Source organism: Tiliqua scincoides, chromosome 1 (genome assembly GCF_035046505.1).
Source record: "Tiliqua scincoides isolate rTilSci1 chromosome 1, rTilSci1.hap2, whole genome shotgun sequence".
Classification (NCBI taxonomy): Eukaryota; Metazoa; Chordata; class Lepidosauria; order Squamata; family Scincidae; genus Tiliqua; species Tiliqua scincoides.
In genome coordinates this window covers 266468548-266488773 of record NC_089821.1, presented here as the reverse complement: position 1 = coordinate 266488773, position 20226 = coordinate 266468548, and positions in this window count along the sequence as shown.

Genomic DNA, 20226 nt, shown 5'->3' with positions numbered 1-20226 from the left:
TTACTCCCAGGAAAGTGTGGATAGGACTGGGCTGTATGCCATTTCTGCCCAGTGTTGCATATGCGCAACAGGGATCAAATGTGTACACCTCACCTCACCTGTGGGCTGGGCGGAAATGGGTTTTAAAGCTGCAACTCTGTACACTTTCCTAGGAGTAAGCCCCACTGAACACAAAGGGACCTCATTCTGAGTAGGCATGCAGAGGCTTGTGCTATAAGACTGCAGCCTTGCCTGGCTGAGGAAAAAAAGATCTGGTTATAAAAATACTTTGCTTAAACTATTGGTTTAGGAGCAGGAGGAAGCAAATTGCTGGTGAAAGCACCCTCTGAAAAACCAGGGGTATTTCACTTATAGCAGTGGTTCCCAACCTTTAGGAGCCCATGGACCACCGAGGCAAAGCCTCCACCCCCCCTGCACACAAAACATGCAACTAAATTTGTAATAGAGAAGGTTAATTAGAGCTTTATTATTTATAGAGATGATTCGTGGGTTGCCACTCTTATTGCTGGCTGTAGGCAGCCAATTCTCCGCCCTCTGGTGGCCCATAGGGGAGCGCTCGGCGAGGCACTAGAAGTAATGGAAGGGGCTACAGCTGCTGCAGAAGCAAGTTTTGGTACAGGACAGGACACTTTCCATTCTAGTGTGAGCCTAAATATGATGATGCTCATTTTCTGCATGATTTTCTACATTTAAAATATTTTAGAGAGATTTAAGTGTGTTTGCTTTTCTGTATTACTGTATCTCACTGCTGATGCAACAAGGGTGGGTAGACCTGGGCTCCAAAGACTTTTCCAGCTGTCTCCACCCTGTCCCCCCCTCCCGCATTCTGTTCACCTGTCACCATGCTCCCCCACTCTGTTTCATCCCACCCCCTTTGCAAAGAGTCCCAAAAGAAACTTTGTACGCCCTGATAAAATTCCTCTCAGAGGTCCTGATGTTGGGCAGAAATGGCTTCACCTTTCTTCCTATTGGTAGCCCATTATTGGGCCATCTAAACATGGAAAAAGTGCTGTTTCCCACCACAGACTCTGCTAGTGCTGCCCAGGAAGAGCTTGCCATTGTCTCCATGGATACTTCCAATGCTTTGCCACCTCAAACACACAAATCCGCTTGTGGGGAGAGGGGCAAAACACATCCATACAGAAATTCATTTCCACTAAGCATTTAATATTTGACTGGGATGTCAGAACTGAGGCAGGGATCCTGGGCTGTGCAAGTAAGTCTCTATAACTTCCCACATAATTTTCTTCAGCTCCTCTACTACAATTCCTCTGTTTTACCTTAATTAAAAGTAACACACAATTAGACCTCAAAAAACTAAGGGAAACCATTTCCCACAAAAGAATATTTTTTCTAAACTGTGAGACAACCAAACATTTACCATAGGACAAAGGCTCCCAAAAAACAGGCAGCACTTCTAGTTATAGAGATGCTACCTGTGTTGGTAGGGGTAGTGCGACCTGGAACACTGATGCTACCTTGATGCTACCTGATGCTACCTTGATTCCTCCATTGCTGGTTCTGCACTACAAATCAAAACTCAAAACCATTACCATGCTCCTTCTGTGCTGCCTTGTAACCTAGAAATCCAGGACTTGGTTTCATTTACAGAGACAGTATGTTTCTGTAAATGAAAGTGGAAGTCCCTCATTTCTAGGTTTGATGGCAGCTCATAAGGAGAGGAAAAATCTCACTCAAGCGATCAGGAAGCAGATCATTGCAGTTTGCATTGGCTGAAGGGAGGCAGTGGTGGCAGACTTGAGGTGAAAGGCATCCTGAATCCGCTATCCCCTTGGACACACATTTGCAATTGCCATAAAGTTTCTTACATCACAGGAATACTAGTTATGGCAGTGTAAGAACCTCTTGGGGATGGGCTGAAAATTGCACATTTATAATATGTTAACAACAGATTGCTGCATTGATTCTTTTGGGCTATTTCCTCAACCACTAGCAGTCGTTTCTTCCAGCAAGAGGAAGAATGTACATGGTGACTTGTGGGAGTGGAGGGAGAAGAGAAAGGAGTGGATGTATGTGCATACTCAGGTAATTGTAATGCTACATAGAGCACAAGCCTAACCAGGTCTACTCAGAAGTAAGTCCTATTGTGTTCAGTGGGACTTACTCCCAGGAAAGTGAGGTTAGGATTGCAGCCATAATGTAATGTTGGGGGGGGGGGGCAGATGTGTCCTGCAGGCCTGTTTGAATAGTTTGAATACCCCTGATCTAGAATATTTACACTTTAATCCATTGCAGATGATTTGACCCAAAGCAGTTAGTGCCCAACTCCTGTTGGCTTGCCTCCAGTGGCAGGTTTAAAGCTACTTAAAAGCTATAGATTTGATGCTATGGCCATTGTTTCCTCAGTAAAACTAGGGCTGCATTCCTATGCATACTTATCTGGGAGTATGGATACTTTCACAGCTGGTGAATTTTTAGCATATTGTTACATGTTGTTTAATTTTGTTCCATGTTAGATATCAACAGTCTGGTTCTGTTTTGGTTTAAGTAGAGCCTGTCCTCTTCGTTCAGATTTGGCTTGTCCCATAGCCTTCTGCAGTGCCAGTGCCTAACAAAATCACATTCATCCTCCTGTCTCACCCATTCACTGTCTCACCCATGAACTGAGATCTAGCAGCTCTCCCTGTCCAGATGACAGTGCATATGGAATAGGAGAATTTCCCAAAATGATATCTTAGCAGTTCGCGTTTTCAACATCCTACCTAGCAATCACAAATTGGTTTCCAGGACCGCTCAAGTACTCTTCCAATGCTGATGGTACCAATTTGCTTTCATAACTGCTGCCTCCACAGGAACACCATGTTACTAGAAGATGCTTGATATCTACAGCTTTCACACCAGGTAGGCAAATCACTGCATTGTAATTGTATGCATTGTAAACTACATTGTAATATGTGGTCTACATGCCTGTCACAAACCCATATCTCTATTTTAATATGTATTTAATTACCACCTACTAGGAGTCCTCACCCCCAGAGGATTATCCTTAACATGAGAGGCTGTGAGTTAATCACCCACAGAATGGATCTCTTTTAAAGGATCATGATCCTCTTCCTCCTTCCTTGAGACTCTCACTCTCCATGGTAGCAGCAGAACTGCCAGCCTGAGAATTGCATGCCTCTATAACGTTCATGAAATTCTCATTGACATATTTCTCTGATTCTTTCAAGGTCAGCTACTATTGCTTCAGGGGAGAGCTAGGAGCTCATTGACCAAGGATACACCTGTGACTTGTGTTCAACAGGCAGATAGTCATATGTTTGGTACTTTGTGCTGTACACTGGAAAACACCCACCTGTCTGCTCACTGCCTTCATAACTAATTATTGTTTGTTTAGTTTTTTTAAATAGTTTGTTTTACTTTGAAAAGTAAGTCTTATTTTGCATTTTATTTCTCTTATTTTATTTTAGATAGTTTGATTTTAAGGAGTGGGGATGTTTGGGTCCTGGCCTCAGTGATGCTTGGCTCACACAAATACTTAACTTGCCTGTATGCTTCAGAGGCAGCCCCATTTAAACTGCATTGTAGCAATGTGTAGGCTCCCTCTGTTGAAATGAATAGTAAAGCACTCCAGGCTGGGGAATTCTTATGTGCATTGACACACAGACTGCTGTATTGGAGAATCAGCATGAAAACATGTTGGAGAGACATGAATAAGCGATACAAAATTTTACTGTAATGTAACCACTAGAGGGTAGTATTAGCATTTGAATGTTGAGTTTGTGTCTTTGCTGGTTGACTGAACTTGAAAGAAAATGCTCAATAATTCTCTATCAGGATCTTTGATAATAGATTCTCCAGCATCACAAACTATAAAGATTCTCTTGATTTCTTCATGCTGGATTGAATGAAATCTACATAAAGATGCTAGATGAGGTTTGTATTCCTTTTAACACTTCAGGTCCTGGCTGAAATTGGGTCAGTCAACAGAATGTGCTTTTGTTCTTCCTGACCTTTTAATTTTGTTGTACATGGAAAGTCACTTTCTGCCCTTTCCCAAAGGTGAATTGCAATAGAATTTGAAAACCCTGAGTTTTATGAACCAGTGCGAATTACTAGAAGACTGCAGCTAAAAATTATGAGGTTCATCAAGGGCTTTTAAGTTCTGTTTGTGAAATATTTAGCTATACATTTATGCTATAGCCATTGTTTCCTCAGTAAAGCTAGGGCTGCATTCCTGTGCATACATATCTAAGAGTATAAATACTAAGACTTTCACAGCCATTATTCATTTCATTGAAAATAACAAGGTTTGATCTGATTGGCCATGGTTGAATAAAGCTGTTCTCACATAACATTTTGCCTACTGCTGTGGGAGGCATTCTCAAAGGATGAAGCTAGAACAAGTAGTTGAGACTGGGCACAGAATGGATTTTAAGCAAACACAGGCATTGTTCACTGCCAGTCATTATCACACTTGGATTTATAGTGAGGCCAGAGAGATTTATAAACATAGGAACAATAAGAACAGGAGAGAGGATTAGTGTAAATGACTCTTGGTTTCCAGCACTCAAAAATAAAGTATCTGGGACATTAAGAACTAAGATAGAACAATCGGTACTTGGAACTTTAAGATCAAAATATTAGTTATATTAATTATACTGGATAGTTTGAAGAGCTACTTGCTCTACAAGGAAAGGTTAGAATAATTGGACTTGAAATAAGTGGTGCATTGGGTCCCTTAACAATTCAGTTTTATTTATACATATATTTATTTTATTTCTATCCCCCCTTTTCCCTTGTAGCCAAGCTGTTCAAGGCAGCTCAGTGCAGACTACTAACCTTAGGTCCCTGTCTCTAATCCAGATCTACATAGGATTTCAAATACACTTCACTATTAAATGCCTTCTCTCACAGTTTAACTACTAGGATAATGATGAAAGAATGCCCAATCCTAACCTGTGCTGGAACAAGCGGAGCACAGTAGTTGAGCAGGATTCAGCACAGGTTAAGTGCAGGCTGGAGGTCACCTCAGGATAAGGAGATATTTTTCTCCTTACCCCTTGTTGAGTCACAGCCAGCCCTGTGGGGTTACTCGGATCTGTGCCTGTTAAATAGCAGGCACAAATCCGAGCAGTCCATGTAAGGCTGCTCAGGCCAGGGCTTAGGATCTAGCTTGCACTGCCACCACCATTCCCGCCCCCCTCCCAATCATGATCCGCCTCCCATTCTACCCTCCCCCCACCCCAAAACACCCCATCCTGGAACACCCACCTGCCACCCTCTCTCACTCCCCATGCCACCTAGCACAAAGTCACCCTGTTGGGCTGGCACAGGGGTTTGATCTGGCCCTTTGGAGCCTGCACAGGGGCTGGCCCAGCTGACTCCCGAGTTGGCATTAAATGCCTTATAGTACGTATGCAGCAGCACTTGGGAGCTGGTGCATGTGGCCCACACCAGGATTGCACTCCGATTGACATAAAATATTAACAACTGCTTATGGCATACTTCTGAGTAATATCATTAAGGGAAATGTTGATGCTGTATTTCTTTATTTCCTATGAACAACAAATGTTTTATAACATGTTTTGGTGCATATACCAGTTCTTATGCAGCTGCTCCAGTGAAGAGGAAGGAAATTCTTTATTATTGTTTGAAATTCTGTCTCACATATAACCGTGCACATAACTTTCTGCAATTTTTTCATCCTTGTCACCTGACAACTAAGCAGTCAAGGATATGGAAACATGCTGCTGGGTTTCTCTAGAGAAATGAAAATACAGGTACATGCACATCTATTTTGTCAAAGGTCAAATCTCCCAGAAAGGGCATTGATCATTTTTTTTCCCCCAGGGACAGATCATAGCTTTTGTGTACAACTAGTAAATCTGTGTCTGCATGTGTTGGTTGGCACACCATTGTACCCAATGCTGCATAGTTTCATATGTGATAACTGCCACCACATTATGCATGCTTTGATATTCACCCATTTTTGACTTTCATTCATGCTCTGGTCCCTAATCAGATGAAAGTGCAAGGTATTGTTTTACATGCAGTTGCTTCCCATGCACTGATAGTGCACATAACTGTCTCAAGGCCATTCTTACTAAAAAGGCTCATCTGATTTATTTAATTGGAGATTCTTTTGTAATAACCTCAGTAACAAAATGTAAGGCAATCCTTTAAAGAAACATCCTTTGTCATGTTTGCCTCTGGGCTAAGCAACAACAAATCCAGATAATATGCAGAATAATGATCAGATTTTGTACAAAGAACCAGGATCAGATGAGATATGACATTTCCTAAACATTCACACACACAAAAATCTTTTTAAAAATTACTCTTTTGAATTCCAGACTATTATTTTTTTCTTTTGTTCTCTTAACCTCCTTCCCCCTGTGGTATTTAGCAAGATTAATTTTTCATTATTGCTTACAAAGGATGCACACCTTTTAATCTTCTATCTGTCTCATGTTCTGTTGCATTTTTGATGTTTTTTAATAGATCAAGATTTTCTAATCCATTGTTCTGAAGAAAACAAATACAATGGATAATCCCCCCTCCCCCTCTTTTTAAACTCATTCTGGAATCAATATTCAGGCGGCATTCTCAAGGGAAAAAATTGTGCCCAAGTTTGATGAACTGCAAGAGTTCACTCTATAAAAAGTTCATTTCACTAGCAGAGGTGAATAATCTGCAATCAGATCTTGCTGCTATGAAATCAATTCCTCTGAAGTCAATAGCAGACACAATTTTACCTTTTACAAATAATGGTAGAACTTTCAGGTCAGGAATAAGCACATGTGTGGGCTGTATTTGCCACCTGCAGCCCTAGCCCGTCCTGTTGCTATATGATTACCAGCCCATGGGCTAGTTAAGCTGGGTACAAAAGGGAACAAATGGGGAAAGCTTTTATATACTTTTTATATACTATATTTTTATATTTATTGTACATTGTAAACTTTTTGTAAGTTTCTTTGAGTTATTCATCAGGTTTAAGAAAAGCATGGTATAAATACTCTAAATCAGTGCTTCTCACACTTTTAGGGAGCATTACTCCCTAAGTAAGGATTGTGTCACTAATGGGGGCAAGGGAGTGTGCTTTCACTTCCTAAGGGCTTGGGCAAGCAGCAGGAGGTGCAGGGAGCCCAGTGCAGCTCTTTGCAGGGCTCCCTGAGGTTTGAAATGTTCAGAAACAGCTTGTACAAACCACTTCCGGTTTCGCATCACCACCAGGAGATTGTTTGTGTGCGCTGTTTCTGAATATTCCAAGCCTCGAGGAGCCCTGCAAAGAGCTGCACAGGGCTCCCCACACCTCCTGCTACTTGCAGAAGCTCACAGTAAGTAAGAACATAAGAACAGCCCCACTGGATCAGGCCATAGGCCCATCTAGTCCAGCTTCCTGTATCTCACAGCGGCCCACCAAATGCCCCAGGGAGCACACCAGATAACAAGAGACCTCATCCTGGTGCCCTCCCTTGCATCTGGCATTCTGATACATAGCCCATTTCTAAAATCAGGAGGTTGCACATGCACATCATGGCTTGTAACCCCTAATAGATTTTTCCTCCAGAAACTTGTCCAATCCCCTTTTAAAGGCATCCAGGCCAGATGCCGTCACCACATCCTGTGGCAAGGAGTTCCACAGACCAACCACACACTGAGTAAAGAAATATTTTCTTTTGTCTGTCCTAACTCTCCCAACACTTAATTTTAGTGGATGTCCCCTAGTTCTGGTGTTATGTGAGAGTGTAAAGAGCATCTCTCTATCCACTCTGTCCATCCCCTGCATAATTTTGTATGTCTCAATCATGTCCCCAATCAGGTGTCTCTTTTCTAGACTGAAGAGGCCCCAAAGGCGTTGCCTTTCCTCATAAGGAAGGTGCCCCAGCCCCGTAATCATCTTAGTCGCTCTCTTTTGCACCTTTTCCATTTCCACTATGTCTTTTTTGAGATGCGGTGACCAGAACTGGACACAATACTCCAGGTGTGGCCTTGCCATAGATTTGTACAACGGCATTATAATATTAGCCGTTTTGTTCTCAATACCCTTCCTAATGATCCCAAACATAGAATTGGCCTTCTTCACTTCCGCCGCACATTGGGTCGACACTTTCATCGACCTGTCCACCACCACCCCAAGATCTCTCTCCTCATCTGTCGCAGACAGCTCAGAACCCTTCAGCCTATATGTGAAGTTTTGATTTTTTTGCCCCAATGTGCATGACTTTACACTTACTGACATTGAAGCGCATCTGCCATTTTGCTGCCCATTCTGCCAGTTTGGAGAGATCCTTCTGGAGCTCTTGGCAATCACTTCTGGTCTTCACCACTCGGAAAAGTTTGGTGTCGTCCGCAAACTTTGCCACCTCACTGCTCAACCCTGTCTCCAGGTCGTTTATGGAGAGGTTGAAAAGCACCGGTCTCAGGACAGATCCTTCACCTCTCTCCATTGTGAAAATTGCTTGTGGGAGACCCACAGAAGGGGCTGCAGGCCTCCTGGAAACTCTCCAAGGCTTGCAGTCCTGTCCCGTCCCCCCAAGTAGGGAGAAAGGCCTGTGGCTGCCCACGGTGCTGCGATAGTTGCGACTCCACCTGGGCACCCATTCCTGGGCTGCTCCCTCTGAGGGGGAATGGCCCTTTTTAAAAGTTCCACCACTTTGAGCTCCAGTGCATTATAGAGTGAGGTGGTAATCGGAGGCAGTAGAATTCTGGACAATTCTTTTTCAATCTGCAGGTGTGGGGTCATATTTTTGAATCCTTTCTCATGCAAAAAGCATCCTGCATATAAAAACCAACAGTTCAGGGAGAGGTCTGCACTAAACCTTTTCTTCATTGTTTTCATTCACTACATGCTGGGAGTTTTTTTTTTGTTTTTTTTAATATGAGCCCACACCTGCAGTTTAAAGTGAAATGGGCCAGATTTCTACTACTTCACTCTGAATAATGTGTAAATTGGCTCTGTGAATGTTGCTGATTCACAGTGTAATTCTAACTTGTGCCGGTACAGTTAGGCCACTTGGCCTGTGCAGTATCCAACACAGGTTAGGAGCAGGCTGGAGGTCACTTTGGGTCAAGGAGATACTTTTTTGGCAGGAGGACCACATCATTTCTCTGATACTGTGTCAGGGGGGGGGGAGAAAAAAAAGGTTTGCTGTGTTTCAGCATTGTCAATGATCAGACAGTGATACTGCAGCATCCAGCTCAACAGTGACGTGGAGATTCTAGGTAACAGTGTGATTCCCCCTGGCCCTTTAAAGCCTTTGACTCTGACCTGGGTCCTCAACCCGAACAGCTAGTTGCTTGGGTATTGGCTGAGCTGCTCTCAGACTTCTTGCCCAGTGATTGTTTTGCCTATAGCCCACCAGTCTTGACGATTATATGTTTATATATGTTATAATATATATGATACATATGATACAATATATGATACATATGATACAATATATGATTATATATGGGCAGGAGGTCTGGTCTAGAGGCTTGAGCCTCCATTTGCCTGAAGATAACATCCGAAGGTCGCCAGTTCGAGGCACCTTGCAACCTTGAAGCAGCTGATAAGCTGAGCCGAGCTATTCCATTTGCTCTGAGTGTTGGAGGATGGAGGCCAGAATGTGCGACCAGATCAAGAAAGAAACATCTGAATGTTGTGGTTTCTTGAAAGATAGAAACCTTCTTTCAAATTGTAAAAATCCCTACGGGGATTTAAATTGCCTGCCTATGTAAACCGCCTTGAATAAAGTCTAAGGAGAAATCTGAGGACCAAGAAAGGCGGTATAGAAATACGTGTATTATTATTATTATTATTATTATTTTTATTTTTATTATTATATCCATTCAGTGGACTGATACCACTCATTTTTGTAACACATTTGTATTGAAGTACTGCATGGTAGACTTGATCTGAAACATGGTCAGTGAAGAATTCCTCCTTGCACCGTATTTCTTGTTCCTGCCAGTAAAACTGCTGAGTCATTCATTGGGAACATTCCTGATCATAATCATTAATGCCTTCTCAATATTTCATTGCTTTCCATTTAGCCTCCCCAGAAAGTTCCATCCAAGTTCCTCCTTTGCCAGATGGAGGGCATGAGCATGGTTCATTTTAAATATGATTTATATTCTACAATTTTTTCTTCAATTACTATACTGCATATTATACATTAAAGCATGTTGAAAAAAGCTCTAACTCATTCAGTGAAGGATTCTTGGGTGCTGCTACCAGAATTGCTCTCTTCCCCCTCCCTGATTTTGGCAGGGTATTTTTCCCTGGAGTGTAGCTACAGTCACTTTGCTTTCTGCAAACTCAGCCTTCTGTAATGTCTTTGGCAGGAGGTATGACAGTTTTATCGTTATGCTCTAGCATGAATAGGATGAGAAGCACTTGCTCTGGAAAGGGCTTAATCAAAATTAAAAGCAACCTCCTCTAAAACCAACCTGCTTCTAAAAATGGCAAAACTTGTATGGGCATTTGTGTGTGTGTGTGTGTGTGTGTGTGTGTGTGAGAGAGAGAGAGAGAGAGAGAGAGATATGTTTCATTTGATCAGAAATGTCACAACTCTCACATAACCATGATCTTGCAGCCTTCTTAAACTGGATCTGCACATTACTCAGGATGAGAGGTAAAGGAGATGGTTAGGGGATTGTACTGTTTCAGACTCCAGGTGAGAGGATAGCAGGTTTTAAAGCTCTTTTACAAATAAACAAAAAATTAATTGAAAATGTCTGCACATGAAAAATTAGCACACAAAGAGGCAAAGTTTCAACTTTTCTCCCTAATATGCTAGGGAAGTATATACATGACTGAGCATTCAAAAATGGCACCCTCACCTGTAGTTTGGAGTGGTACAATTCATTCTACCAACTCTGGATTATACCACCTCCTTCTACCAAATGTGTAGATGATGCTTTAGACCAGGGTGGGCAAACTCTGTCCTGGGGAACATTTGCAGCCCTCAGGGACCCCCAATCTGGCCTGCAAGGAGCTCCCAATCTCCAATGAGCCTCTGGCCTGTTGGAAACTGTTGATGCCCGCCTCACCGGAAAGTTTCAAGGGAGGGAGCAGTTCGTAAGTCAAGGGGGAGGGAATCCCGTAGCGTTGGTGCCACTACTGAGAAGGCCCTATTTCTTGCCGCCACCCCACGTACTTCCCTGGGTGGCAGCACTTGTAAAAAGGCCTTCACTGATGACCTAAGAGGATGAGCCAGATTGTATGGGAGTAGGCAATCTCTAAGATACCCTGGCCCAGAGCAGTATAGGGCTTTAAAGGTCAAAAACCAGCACCTTGAATTGGGCCCATAATTTCTGTGGTTCCTTGGGGAGAAGGGATGCCTACTGAGTTAGTTTTCTGTAGACCAATTCTACATGTGTGGATATAGTCGTGTGAATGGATGAAATACCCTATGTGTGTATGTAGAAAGCCTTTTGGTGGGTTTTCACTTGTGATTTGTAGTAATCAGAGGTGTGTCTGTTGAACTATGGATCAAGGAGGTCCTTGTTCCTGATCAAACATGGCAGGTAAAACTGAAAAAATTTTATTTCGAACAGTACAGAATCCCTACAGTTGCCATACCAAAATCTTCAAGTTGGAGCTTCCACACTGGGGACAAAAATTTCTTGCATATGGAAAGCATCTGTAAAGGAGGAGGAGGGGGCTGTACTGCATTTAATCACACATGTCCTTTCCTCAAGGAATTTGCTTTCCACTATGGTGGTTTCCATGGTTACTATGAAATGTCACCATTTTTTGCAGACCATAGAATGGCAGTAACTTTGCAGTCAGGTCCAGGAAAAATGGGTGAGAGGAAATGTAGAGCACATATTTTTAAAGCCATAACATGGTGTGGAGCTGTTAACATTTATGTACATGCATTATAAGATGAAGAGGAAAATGGAACAATGAATTTGTGATTATGATAATCTGGCTATTATGACAGACCCACCCCCCTTCCTTAAAAGGTATTTTAAGGGGTTGTTCACATTGCTAAATTGCTGAAAAAGATCACATATCTGGATACACAACTGCGTGGATTTGTGTGAACCATTGACCCAACAACCATTTCTCGTTACTACAGTTGCAACAGAAAGTGTAGCTATGATAAGAGAGATAGCTGGCAGCTCACTGCAGGTAATCCTGTTCACATTAAGCTTTTGCCCTATTGGCCATATAAGTACAATGTGCTTTGTCCACAATTGTACAGTGCAATTTAACAATGTGAACCACTCTTAAGCATGGCTGGAGATGTTTGGCCTGATCCAACAGTGTCATGTGTGGGAGCCATGTGCCAGGAGCTCCCATGCTACAGCAATACGTTGAGTTCTGTTGCCTTGGCTTTTGTCACTTTCTTCTTTTGTTCTCAGCCAGCTGAAGTCATCTGGCCCACATGGAGCTTGGTTTGGGAGGCAAAGCCTCCTGCCCAAGTTGCCTCAAGTGGCACAGGGACTCCACGAGCCTGGGTGGCAGCTCCACCATTCCTTATCTGGCACATGGTTAGGCTTCACCTCCCAAGCTGAGCTCCACATGGACCACTTTTGGATGCCCAACAATGTTAAACAATGTCTGGCCCCTTTAAACCAAAAGTTTGCTGACATACATTCATTTGTGACTTTTGTCAGTGCTCTGCCTTGATGACAGGTGAAATTGCAAGATATACCTGTATATTCAGAGTCATGTCACCATAGTGTGCTGGGTTAGGACTAGGAGCCTAGGACTAGGCTAATAGGTTCTGAGGTGTCTGTGACAGATCAGGAAATAGATCTTGGGGTTGTGGTGGACAGCTCAATGAAAGTGTTGACCCAATGTGAGATCAGTGAAGTAGGCCAATTCTATGCTTGGGATCATTAAAAATTCTATGCTTGGGATAATTAAAAAAGGTATTGAGAATAAAACGGCTAGTACAGGGTGACCCAAAAAAAACAGAACCCACAAATCTTTGAATAAAACTGTTAATTTTAATTTTTCTTCTTTTTTCTTTCAGGGTATACAAGTTGACTTTGTGCATGAAATATTGGAACAATAATCTTCCTCAAACTCAATAAGTTTGAGTCCAGTAAGTTTCTTGAAATTTACTGGACCTTTGTAGGATTTAATAAAATTTTTATGGGTTCTGTTTTATTTGGGTCACCCTGTATTATAATGCCATTTTACAAATTGATGGCAAGGCCACACCTGGAGTATTGTGTCCAGTTCTGGTCACCACATCTCAGAAAGGATATAGAGGAAATGGAAAAGGTGCAAAAGAGAGCGACTAAAATGATTACTGGGCTGGGGCACCTTTCTTATGAGGAAAGAAGTTTGGGCCTCTTCAGCCCAAAAGAGACATCTGAGGGGGGATATGTTTAAGATATACAAAATTATGCATGGGAAGGATAGCGTGGATAGAGAGATGCTCTTTACACTCTCACATAACACCAGAACCAGGGGACATCCACTAAAATTGAGTGTTGGGAGAGTTAGGACAGACAAAAGAAAATATTTCTTTACTCAGCAAATGTAGTTAGTCTGTGGAACTCCTTACCATAGTATGTGGTGATGTCATCTGGCCTAGATGCCTTTAAAAGGGAATTGGACAAATTTCTAGAGGAAAAATCTGTCATGGGTTACAAGCCATGATGTGTTTGTGCAACCTCCTGATTTTAGAAATGGGCTATGTCATAATGCCAGATGCAAGGGAGGGCACAAGGATGCAGGTCTCTTGTTGTCTTGTGTGCTCCCTGGGGCATTTGGTGGGCCACTGTGAGATACAGGAAGCTGGACTAGATGGGCCTATGGCTTGATCCAGCTGGGCTGTTCTTATGAGCCCCAATTCAGATTTCCAACTCAGGCTGAAGCTCATTGGGTGACCTCAGAAAAGTAATTATCTCTCACCCTACCCTTCCTCACAGCATTGTTGTGAGGATAAAGTAGGAGAAAAACCATGCCCAGCAGCATGAATCCTTGAAGGAAGGTTGGGATAAAAATCTGCTAAATAAATGAATAAATGAAAGTATCACTGGGGGAAGCCCACTGATATTTACAAAGCTGTGTCAGTTTTCGCCACGGAAATGTTTGGAGAATGGGCAGTGGGGTCATGATCCAGAGTTTTGTGTGCATTCCTCATGCAGTTTTGTGGATGCAGGCCTTTGTTCCTTTGTCCATATAGCAGAAGCTTGTTCACTTATTCTGAGTGTATACCATAAATGTGCATGTGGAAACGTGGCATTTCAGCAGGCTCCACCCGTGGTCATTCATTAATGGGAACATGTGTAGAGCCTCCTCCCACATATACATGTGCAGGGCTCTCTCAATGCACAGGTCACTGGGTGAAGTTGCCATAGCATTGCTGCCCCCCTCCATCACATTCATTTTACATGCTTGGAATTGTGAAAAGGGACTAGAATAGTCCTTGTTTCTAGGTACTCTATTTAAGGAGGGCCAGATGGACAGTTTTGCCTTCTCCCGTATGATTCAAGCAATATGTGTTTATATCTTGGGAACGCCCACATCTCTGGTCAGATTCACTGAATGGCTATTGTTGTAAACAACTGAATGGGACCTAGATATACACACATCTTTCTTATTCAGTGGGGTGCCTGTTTGTCCCGTGTTAATAGCAATATTATAGATCATCTTATAATGACAACAGTTATTTTTAAAATACACAGTTTTTGCTGAATTGTAATCTCCCAGCAGTGGAAAGTCACAGATCTACTGTCGTTAAGAGCTTGGCATAAAAACGTTTGGAAAATTGCTATGATGGAGGAACACACACAAGAATTAAGGTTATTGAAAGGCTTTTAGACTAACATACAGTACTATATAAAATTTGGGTTGCTATGACTTATGATGAAAGACATTTTTATATGTTCTTCACTGTCTATATGCAGTTCTATAATTTCCGTCATATTATAGTTTCCTTTTACCCCTTTCCTATTTCTGTGCATATTTTTAAATTTTAATATACACTTAATTTTAAAAAATAGATTGGCTTTTCTCAGTTTAGTCATGAATATGCCCAAGAACAAGCTGATTCCACATGAACCTGCCTGGAGATCCTCATCACAGGCCCTTCTGTGGGTCCTTCTGTCAACTGAGGTCACCCTGCAGCTGACCCAAGTCAGGGCATTCTTTATGGTAGTGCCTCAAGAGAATGTTCTCCCTGTGTAGGACTGTGTGGCACTGACTTGTTTTCTTTCCAGTGCCAGGCAAAGGCAGGCGGAGAGTGGGGACGGGGACGGAGGAGGCGTTCCAGGGGGAGGGAGTGGGGTGGAAGGGAGGTGGGACTGGGATCCAGAGCCTCTGTGTTGGGATTACCACCCTACACAAAGGCTCTTGATTTACCACTGACCTTTTGGTCAGCGGTGAATCAAGTGGCCCCATTGCAAGGCTGCTCTCTTTACCCAGGGGAAGGGGACGAAAGTCCCCTTCTCCCAAGGAGCCTCTGGTGGCTGCCAGACTGTTGCTGTTGTTTTTCATTGGGCTTATATATACCACTTGACAAGATTTTCACATGAAAAATGATATAAAGTTATCTAAAATAAATAGAGAACTCCGCGTACCCACTGGTAAAGTTTGGGAAGCCATGCTTTTCTGAGGCTAAAATAGGCAGAGCAATTTCTTCAGATACTGAAATGCTGGCAAGTTTAATCTCTGATGAGTGTCACCACTGTAGAAGTGTTGGTGGTTTTATATTATAATTTCAAAACATTACTGTTTTTAATGTCTTCAGTCAGCAAGGTGGTAGAAAGCATGAGGGAAGAAGGGGAGTGAAACAGGAACATTGTACAGTACATGAGCATGCCCACAGAAGGAAGCTAAAGATTTTTATAATTTTATGCAAGTTAGTTGAATGGAACTCAGGTTGACATATATTGTGAAGAGACAATAATGTTGTAGAGAATTGTTAAATGCAATGGAAGGTTGCTTTTTCTTCATGGGATAAAAGCCTGATTTGAAATACATAAGAGGAGACAAGATGAATGAAGAATTTACAAACATTTATATTTCAGCATTAGGAAATGTGTTAAGATTAGGAAACAGTTGGAGACACTGAGTTATACAACTCTGACTAGTTCAGGCAAATGAGAGGGTTACATAGTACAGTCTAACAAGGTAAGATGTCTCCCACAAGATACATAGATGACAGACAACTTGTCCAAATTTTGACATAACACAGTATCAAGTACACATGTAATGTGATGAAACAATGTCCAAGCATTTCTGAGTTATGTATACAACCTTTTTTGTTTGTTTGTTTTGCATAAGGCAATTCAAATCACAACATACCTCAGGCAAGCATGCAGGAAAAAAGTCATTTATTTTTGTACGTTGGTATGATACACCTTGCAACATATTTTCATTGTAAGTATTTAGACAAAGATGATAGAAACCATCCAAATAATATACATATTTTTCTTTTCTTTTTTTAATCAGCAACTGTTTTTACTGGAATAAAGATTATCAGTTTTGGTAAAAATAAAACTATTTGAATTCACTTGTTAACAAAATGCACAGTGATCATAAACCCAAATTCTTCTGTTTTCTTTAAGCCAACTTTCACAAACCTTTGTCGATTTTTGACACTGCAGTTGGGTTCTAGCGAACACATAGAGATGATTGTACATAGTACTAGGAATTCATCTTCATGTAGTTCCCATGGCTACAAAAATTGCTAACCATTTTAAAATCACGTGATATAACAACAATACTATGTGAACATCTTGTTCATTTAATGTCCAGATTCTTGACATATACAGAATTATTACATTAGATTTACTTTTTTTTTTTTTAAAGACTGACCAGCTTGGGCATCTTAGTCACAAAACACAAACATTAAAACTTAGAAAATACACTTTATACATTATAGTATTTGGTAGGCCCCTGATTCAGCTTAAAACAAAGCACATCCTTAAGTGCTTTGGTGGATTAGGTGCCCTCTTGACTACCAATGAGTTCTTATAAAGTTCCTCTATTATTTTTTCCATTATTATTTTAAATAAGAAACTATGGCTCTGCTCAGCAATAAAATACCTGAGCCAGAAATGTTGCACGTTCCCATTTTGAAAAGATTATGTCAGAGTATATTCAAAGAAAGAAGCCTAAAACTCATAATGGGTACAAAAGCCAGTTGCTGCCAAGTGATGTTATTTTAAGTGAAAATTAATGATGTGAATCAATTCTCTCTTTTTTCCCTTTACAAAGGAACTAGGTTGTGTGGATTGAATCTGGTACATTTGCTCTTGTAGATTTTTCTGGGTTTTACAGCTGCAATAACCTTTAACAAACATAAGCATAGCTATGCATTGACCTGCCTTCTTTCTCTGTCCCAATTCCTTTGCCATTGGCTTGGATTCAGCATTTCAGTATCCATGTGGGTGTCTTAACTTCATCTCACTGTGGGACAATTACTTCTTACAGGCAAACTAGTCAAATCTCCCTGTTTAGGTTATAGTCTCCCTCTATAATGGTAGACAGAGCCCCTGCTCTGTTTTGATTTTGTCTACCATACTATAGCTGACAACAGAAAGTCTGAAGAGGCCTCTTTTTCTGCTTTCTGTTATATTTTTAAATATTGACAGATCTGTTGAGTGATGTTTCTTCAGCCGAATTTAAAAGGACAGCAATCCTGTAGACCCTTAAGAAATAAACTAATTAATAAAAGCTATTCATACCACCCTGTTCAGACAGCGGGGATGCATGGGGAGGAATTCTTGACGGCTTCTCCACAATTATTGGAATCCTTCCTAATGTTGGGTGATTGCAACTGAATGAATAATTTTGAAGGCATTATCTAATTTCTGCAATAGAAATTCTAAATGGTTTGGATCTGGTTTAAACTTTTGCAACTTGTCTCAGAGAATAGCGCTGGTGCTTGATTGCAGGGTGCCCTTCAGCCTCCCCTCAGCATCCCTTTCCTGTCCCCTGATGGCACTATGGCTGCTATCACTGCCATGGTATTTAGGCTTTGGATCTCAGTGTGGCAAGATGGACTCTCTGATGGACATGGACCCTTGGCCTTTGCCCAATCTGGGAAACATCTGGCACCGCCCTTGCCTGAAGATCCTGGGAAACTAAAGGCACTGTAAAGCCTTTGAGACTTCTTTGTTAGAGAACAACAATTCCCAGGTTCCCCGACAGGAGCCCTGATAGTTAAGTTTGAAACAGTTTTAAAGATGTAATACAGAAAAGTATTGCTGTTTGCTCTAGTTTTGGGTGGTTGGAATTTAGCAAGTACAGCATTTGAACTAGTTAATTCATTCTAGTGGGTTTAAATTGGATTTTAGACACTTCAGACTTTAAAATAAATTTTAACTGGTCTGAACCTTCTAGGATTGAATTATACATGTGTAATAAATACATAAAATATTCACAGTTTAAAGTCACAGCTGGTGCCATTAAGGGCGCAATCCTAAAGTGCCCTTGGGCCAGCTGCATATGTGCCATAAAGCACGTTTGTATCTCTATTTGAGTTGGGGGGGCTGAGGGAAGGACATGTGGCAGCCTGCCTGTGCTGCTGTGGGCCCCGGGATGGGTGAGTTTGGGGAGGGTGGGGGTCTGGGGAAGCGTGGGGAGGGTGGGGAGGAGGCATTTTGGGGCAGGGAGAGGGTGGGCAGGCATGCAGGGAGCGGCGCCAGGAGCTGGCACTTATGGACAGCTCCAAACCACTCTGATTTGTGCCACCTCTATAGGTGGCATGGAGCCAAGTAGTTCCACTGAGGTGTTACCTAGGGTAAGGGGAATTATTTCCCCTTGCCCTGGGCTGGCCCTCAGTCAGCCCCAAATTTGTGCTGGATACAGCATAGGCCCACCAGCCTGCCTGTTCCAGCGCAAGTTAAGATTACGCTGTCAATCTGTTGATTGGCTTTAGGTTATTTGAGGAGAGGGTTCAACTGAAAATGCAAAGAAGAAAAGTCCACACACAAGCAAGAACTGTGCATGTATCCAGAGCTTTCCTTGACACTTTAACTTCAGCAGTTTCAGTAACTGACAAGGAAAGCCAGTTTTAAAACAGAATAGGTACGAACCTCTTCAGTAGTGAAATCTGCTGCATCAGAAATGTCAGTGCAAGCTCCAGATGTGTGCATGGCTCTTGATACTTTGTAGTGCAGCCAGATGCCCTGACTCTTAGATTTGTGAATGCAATAGCCCTCACAGATCCCCCTCTTGTCTCCACTGACCCCAGTGATGGATAGAAGAGAGTGCCTTTCTTTCCATTACTGGGGAAAAGCAGAGCTATGCTTCAATGAGCACAGTAGTGGCCTGCAATCTGCCTTTGTGCTTGTTGGTCACTTGATCAGAGTCTCATTGGCATGTGCAAACTGGACTGCTAAATGAGAGGCATTTTGTGCTCCTGCAGCAGCCCCTTGTGCATGGCTCACTCCTTGCTGGATTGGGGCTAGGGGGTGCAATTGTGCAACATTAATTTATTTGATCCTTTCTCAGGCAGGGATTCCACTAGATAATAGTTGAGGTTCCTTTCAACCTTACCGTCTGGGATTCTTTAACAAATGACAATGTGTTTCATTATTGTTAGCCAAAAAAGAGCTGCACTGCAGTAAAATAAAATGGCTGACCAGTGTCACCTTTCGACATACAAGAGAGCAAACTTCAAAGAAGGGCAAGTGATAGAGCAGCAATACCTACACAATGACACCTATAGCAAAAGAGAGAAAATGCACATTACAGATATTTAGCGAATGATCTTTGGCAGACTATTTTCAATAAATTATCAGAACTGTGAATATTACAAATATTTTCAGCATTTTCATATTTACTCTGAATATTTCACTCTTGCAAGTCAGCTATATGGATACTCATTCACTATTCTATACTAATAGGAAAACACCACAAATATAAAAATATATGAGTTTAGCACATTTTCTTTTGATAACACAATTCTCATCAATAATCTCAAAATTTGCAGATTAATACCACAGAAAATATTAACCAGGTTTTTTCTTTTAAACAGTGAGTGCCACTTGAGAAGATCATAGAGCTGCTTGCTTTTTTTTTTTTTTTTTAAAGGCAGCATATTCAGAAAGGCTTCACCACTTTGGGTAAATTCACACCTACAATATGAGTTGTTTATTCCAGCAATAATTTCAGTGGAAAAATACTTAATCTCAGTAAGTTTGAGTGCACCAAATGAGAAGTAGTTTACCCCCACTAAGCTGGCAGTGTGGTCAGTACAGAAATGAAATACTTTACTGCTGAAGTGACTACTGGAGTAACCTACTGTTTCCTAAGAAGGTAGGTATGAATGCACCCTTAGCTGTGGAGCTTGCACT